This window comes from Haliaeetus albicilla, chromosome 2, assembly GCF_947461875.1.
Source record: "Haliaeetus albicilla chromosome 2, bHalAlb1.1, whole genome shotgun sequence".
Taxonomy (NCBI): Eukaryota; Metazoa; Chordata; class Aves; order Accipitriformes; family Accipitridae; genus Haliaeetus; species Haliaeetus albicilla.
The window spans coordinates 1,337,418-1,343,455 of record NC_091484.1 but is presented as its reverse complement, the minus strand read 5'-3'; the positions used below and the strand labels follow the sequence as shown (position 1 = coordinate 1,343,455).

At 45.8% G+C, this 6,038-nt stretch overlaps 1 long non-coding RNA gene across 1 annotated transcript; it reads left to right on the top strand.

Annotated features, from left to right (window-relative positions):
* Positions 1 to 244: 244 nt before the first annotated feature.
* LOC138688820 (uncharacterized) lies at positions 245 to 2,879 on the top strand. The gene is made up of 4 exons (XR_011327626.1): positions 245 to 741; positions 1,176 to 1,284; positions 2,129 to 2,179; positions 2,534 to 2,879. It is a non-coding gene; the product is annotated as an uncharacterized lncRNA (long non-coding RNA).
* The last annotated feature ends 3,159 nt before the right edge of the window (positions 2,880 to 6,038 follow it).

The following is a 6,038-nucleotide window of genomic DNA, read 5'->3' as shown; positions in this document are numbered from 1 at the left end:
TGGCAGGTTCGCTTCTGCCTCTGTGCCCAGGCAGTGACTTGCACAGATGCCAGCTCACCACAATACTCTTTTTGCTTCTCCACAGCCTTTCATTAGGTGTGAACGATTTTATATTTTAGACTACCTTACAGGCGAGTATTTTGTTAAGAGGCTTCGACCCTACCCCTGGACAGGGGGAAAACGCTCTTTTTTAGGTAAATACCGAATTCCCACCACGTGGTATGAACTGCGTGGCCCTGTAGACCTGAAGGCTGGGATGCAGCCGCTGCAGTCCGCGGTGCCGCTGCGCGGGGACGTCAGGAGGAACGCACGCTGTCAGGGCAAGCCCAGGCTGACCGGTGGGGCTTGTCAGCTGCGGTCTCCCTGCGCCCGGACCTCGGTGTGGCAGGCTCTCAGCGATGAGCCTTTTGAACCAGCCTCTTGGTTGTGGGCTTGACTGGCCTGGAGAGAGCTGTGAAAGGAAGCCTGCGGTGGTGGGTTTGCTCCCTGTTCACAGGAGAGGAGTAGAGTTCATCTGCTTGCTCAGACTGCCCTCCTTGAGGCAGCAGCCTGGAGGCAGCACTTAAAAACATTAAATTGGGTTCAAATCGTCTGATGATCAGCTCTCTTCTTTCTCCCAATTGCTTTTGTCTGATAATGGTTTGGTTTTTTTCATAATAGTTTCATTTTGTCTGCAGCAATATTGATGCAAGCACGGCAGCCACGTTAAGAAACAACATCCTGTTTGGGTTAAAAAACAAGGTACATATCATTTCTGATTGTGTTCCCTAGAGCCATGAGGAAGAGAAGAGGAATTATTCTCACTCGGCTCCTCCGGGTGTAGACATGGAGCACGTGCTTCGTGAGACCCCCTTCTGCAAACCCGCGCTGCCAAAATGGGGCAGAACCTTGGTTTATCTTCCTGGCCATGAGCATGTTGCCTCTCCAGGGCTGCAGCAGGTAGGTGCCTGCTGGGAGCAGAGTGAACCGTAGTTTCGTTACACCTTCAGCCCTTCTGAGCAGCGTGCATTATCCTTCTGTGCCCCATCTCTAGAGGAGGAGGAGATCTTTGCTCAGTCCTGCAGTGCTAATGAATAACAACATCTCCGAAACAATGTGTGACAGCACGGGTGAGATTCTGCCACTGCTAAAAGGAAAACCAATCCAGGCCTAGGTTTTTTTCCCCCTGACTTAAGCTTAAATCTCTGGGCCTGCAATGGAATAACATTCTCATGTTTCAGATGCCTAAAATACTTTCAAGCTGCTTTTCCATTGGGCATAGGAGGTTGCTGCACCACAAAAATTGTAAGTGACGCTCCTTTCCAATTTCTCTGTGCACCTTATCATGCTGGTGGGGAGATGCCCTCGTGCTTTCTTCGTTCTGTCCAGGTGTTTGCAGTGGGTTCTGACACTGTGGGCACCCCCAATACAATGTGCCTGTTCCAGCTGCACACACATTGATCTGTCACCGGCTTCAGATCAGAGCGGGCCATGGGAGCGCTTGCTAATTGTTTAGAAAGGCTACTCTAAATGCTGCCTTAAGTGTATGGAAAGTGAAAAAAGCATGGAAAAGAGAAATAAGAAGGGCAGGGATGTAGTGTTTATATATATGTATATATAAAAATAAAAGTTCAATGTCTTCTGATGTGGCTGTTTCCATCCAGATCTGTGAAGAGCTAATTGCAGCTGTACTGAGGGCTCATAGGAAGTTTAGGCATGTAAAGGCTGGCTTCCATCCTAAATTGTCTCCCTATTTTCTCCTGAATCAGTTTTTTGACTGATATTTCTGATTTGTTTTTTGTCTGTCAATTGCTGAATATTGACATCCCTGTTATCTAAATATAAATGTATATATAAATAAGAAAACTTTTGCGGTGATGGCTGGTATCTCAAGGTATATGCAGTTTTTAAAAGTTTACTGGAGGAGTGATGTTGATTGGGAGCTGGGCCTGCTTTTTTAAACTAGACTGAGGTTTTTTAAAAACAAATCTCTCTTATATATCCAGCAGACTTGTTTTGACACCTAATTAAGTTAATTTAGGAGGTTTAATATAGTTCAGTAGCAGCTCAAAATCATGGTCTTCCATCTGATCTGATATATTGATTCTACTGGTGTTGCGTTCATAAATCTTTTTCTGCTTCTGTGCAGCTCTAATTGCGTTTGAGAGAGGGAAAATCATATGTGCTCAAGCCACGCAAAGTGCATAATTACTCCATTGAAATACCTCTAGAAGTAAGTGCGAGCTGAGTGTCGTTTGTGAGTCTGAAATTTTACAACAGTTTTCTTGATAGTTTCTGCAAGGAGCTGTGTACACACAGCTTACGGAGTGGTAGTGAACAGCCCAGCAGCAGGTTAGGGGCAGGAGTGGGGGACAAACCCGTGACAATGCCGTGCCGTGCCATGCCAAAACAGCTTTCACGCTGGCTCCTGCTAACATGGCAACAACGTGCAAAGCCTTTCTAGCAGAAATCCACTTCCTACTAGGTGCCATGGGGTAGGATTTCAGCAATGCGTTCTTCTGACTGTCTTATGTGGTCATCTTCTGTTTTTCAGATCAACCTTCTTCAAGACCCTTTGGGAGCTTTTGTTCTGGGAATCAGCTGTGAGTCCATAGGGAAGTTTTCTTCCCTGATTTCTCATTAGTCAAAATCTGAATTATACAAGCTGAGAGGGGTTTTGGTGGGGGTTTTTTTGTTTGTTTGTTTTTTTCCCTTTTTGGAGCAGTTCAAGTGTCTGCTCTCTGCTGCAGCAATTGTACCTTCTACCTGTGTTTAATTCTTAAAAGGCAAGCTGGGTATTAGGAATCTTCCATGTACACAACCATCGGTTTGGTTCTTCGACTATGCTGTTTATGTGCTAAAGCAATGGATATATATTGTATGAAGATGTGGTTGTCTGGGGGACTGAACAGTAAAATTCAAAAGCCCTGGTGCATGTTTCTGCATACACCTGACTTAGGTTTGTTTATCTCCAGATGCATGCACCAAATCCATCTGTTCCTTCACGTTGTAATAAGATAATTTTACTAAGAACTGAGTAAAGGCAGCATGTTGTCACTGGAGCAATATTCCTGAACTGTAAATGCACATGAGCTTTTTGCAGATACGAAAGAAATTTGTTAAATATCTGCACTGAACCTTTCTGGTACTTCCCTTTGTCCCCCATCTTGGTTCTAGTCAAACCTTAATAGGAAGACTGGGCAGGCCAAGGGCATTGAGATCTCTGTTTATTCAGCATATGTCAGTCGGAAAAATCCCCGAACTCCAGATCCCAGGACTGCACACAAAGATATTTACTTCTCCCCTGCACAGGTAACCCTCTGGGATACAGGATGAGTCTCCTCTCCCCCTTCCCTGCCGTATCTTGATGTGTAGCACCTTTCCTTAACACCGTGTTTTTTAAAATATCATGTCCAGCAGAAGCTGCACAGAACCAAATACCTCTGAGGAGGCATCTCCTGTCCCTAAACGGTAGCTGGCCCGTTCTGCTTGCTGCCCGACGGATTTATGAACAGGCGGTCATTGTCCTCGGAAACATGTCCTGTGCATTGCAGCCGGGATGTGGCTTAAACGACACCTCTCCCCTCTGTCGCATGCGCCGGTCCCTTTTGTCTGTGCCTCTCTGCTCCGTGCATTTGCTCTGCCTATGAATTCTACCACTTGTCCAAGGACGTAGGATTAAACAGAATCGTGCCCCTGCAATACTGGAAACAGTGCTCTGGAAATACTAATTTCCTAAGGGCTTTAAATCAGACGTTGGGTAGATGGAGCTGCTGTGATTTAAGTGCTTTCTGCCTTCTGGAGTGGCAGCGCGGGTATGTCTGCAGAAGGCAGGTCCAGCTGGATGTGTTCCTGTGCAGCCGTGTGCCCAGGCTAGCACAGGACCAGCTAGACTCAGAATGTTTACTTGCATTTATGTGGGTCTTGAAAGGCTTCTTAAATTGTATGAAGTTAATACAATGGAAAATGGATTTTTCCTGCCCACCTAAGCAAGCTTTTAGTGATTAATGCTGTAAAGTAAACACAACAGCAACAAAGTCAGTTTTATAATGTGCTGTGGATTCCAGGTCTATGAAAAATGAGTGCTTTATAAAAGAAATTTTTCCTCCTCCTAGTACTCTTCCAAAAAATATCTTATCTCTGTAAAATCCTCTTGTCTCCATAGCTGCATTTTGATGCTAATGGGATTCATAGCTTCATAATTCTTTGTCTCTCTTCTTGCATTGGTACAAGGCTAAACTCTATTGCAGAGTAGATATGTTCTACTAGAGAAAAAATTAGCAGAAGAGAGGGTTCGCTCTTTGGTTGTGAAATTAGTTGGGCTTTTTTTTCATCTGTTGTTCTCCTAGAGATGTATTGTGTGCTGTAACTACTGCAAGAAAAAGGAAGTCTTGAGGTACAGGATGCTTGCTGTTGTGTCTCTGACACTGACCAGTAAAGAGAAATACTGTCATGAGTTGAAGATATTTTAATTCACGTTATTCTTGATTTGAAAACTTTGATTACTTTATTTTAATGGTGGGAAAAACTCCTGTGTCTGCTTTTGAGTTACAGCTAAGGAAGCACAGAGGATCTGAACAGTCTCTTTGTTAAAAATATATTTTGCTAGAAGTGCTGCTTTCCAAACCGCTGTCATACTTGGTTATGTGCTTCAGGGGAAAGTTTTGGGACATTGACTATTGCTCCTGCTTTCTTTTGGTTGCTCTAGATAAATGGCTGTACTTTGCCAGCACCTTCCTTGTCATCTTTTCCCCCAAACCAGCAATTTGTTGTTCTCCAGGGAGGGAGGGAGCGGCTGCACTTTGCGTGCAGCCCACAAGAAACAGGGTGCGCGGAGAGTAGCGAGAGCAGCAGATGCACTGCAGGGTAGCAGAAGGGTTTCCTCCCACCTCTTCGCGCAGCAGAGCTGCGCAGATACCCCCGTGAATTGACTGTGTTCAACCTTTCCTTGGCGTCAGATCAAGCCCAACAAATGTGTGTCAAAACGTGATGGTAGGCTGCTGGAATTCTGCCCGGGCAGCAGGTGGTATTGCAGGGCTAGTGGTGGCCTCCACACCTCTCTTCTTTTTCCGTGGACAGAAAATAGCTGCAAAACCTCCCTTCCATCTTTCACGAAGTAAACGGGATCAACTTTCTCCAAACACAGGGTAGGTCCTTCCAAGAGCCCGGTGTGTGACTTCCCCGCAAAAGAGGACCTCGGCGACGCGAAGCTGCTGCCTGCAGGTCTGCTCGCCCAGTGCCCGGGTGAGACCTCGCGCAGCCGGGCTGTGGGTGCGGGGAGCGGGCAGGGGCGACGGCAGCCAGCGCTTCGGCCAGCGCGTCCTGGCTGCTGCCAGGCACCGTGGGCTAAATTTCTGTAGGTGGCATCCATCCTTGTCAAACTGCCCGCTCAGCCTGGTCGGTCCCTGCCCTGCTCTCCTGTGGCCCTTCGGCTCGTGCTCAGCGCCGGTCCTAGCTGGCGTGCTTGACCCAGCCTTCCAGGATTTTATCCCTAGTCCACTGGGCTGAATGGAAAACGAAGGGTTTTCTTTGAATGAGAGGTTTCAGAGGCTCTGTTCCCGACCACAGCACAGCACACTGCTCCTCAGAAATAAAGGCACACTGTGAGTCAGGATATTCTTCCTGCTCATGAAGCTATCCAGAAATTGCAGATACGGATTATATGACTTGAATGCTGTGCTATTTATGGTGTGTGTTCAGTCACCTAAATCACGTTGGCAGTGTTTGAGCTTTGCCTGGATAATTGATTCAAATGTAAATTGAATGAATAAATCCTTTACAGCTAAAATATGCCCTCTTTTTATCTTGATTCTTTTTCTTCTTTTTGTTGAATGGCATAGAAAATAGGTAGTTATAATCTCATAAATAGTTATTTGACTACCTTTGTAGGAGGACAGGTAAAACGGGGTTTGTACGGTCTGTTTTGAAATGCTTTACTGTTTTGTTTATTGAATTACTAACCCGTTTAAAACTTGGCTTCTGTACTTCTGGTCAATAATCTGCTTGTGGAAATGTTTGTGCCACTCTTCAACGGCAAGGCCAGGTGGTTATTTATTTCT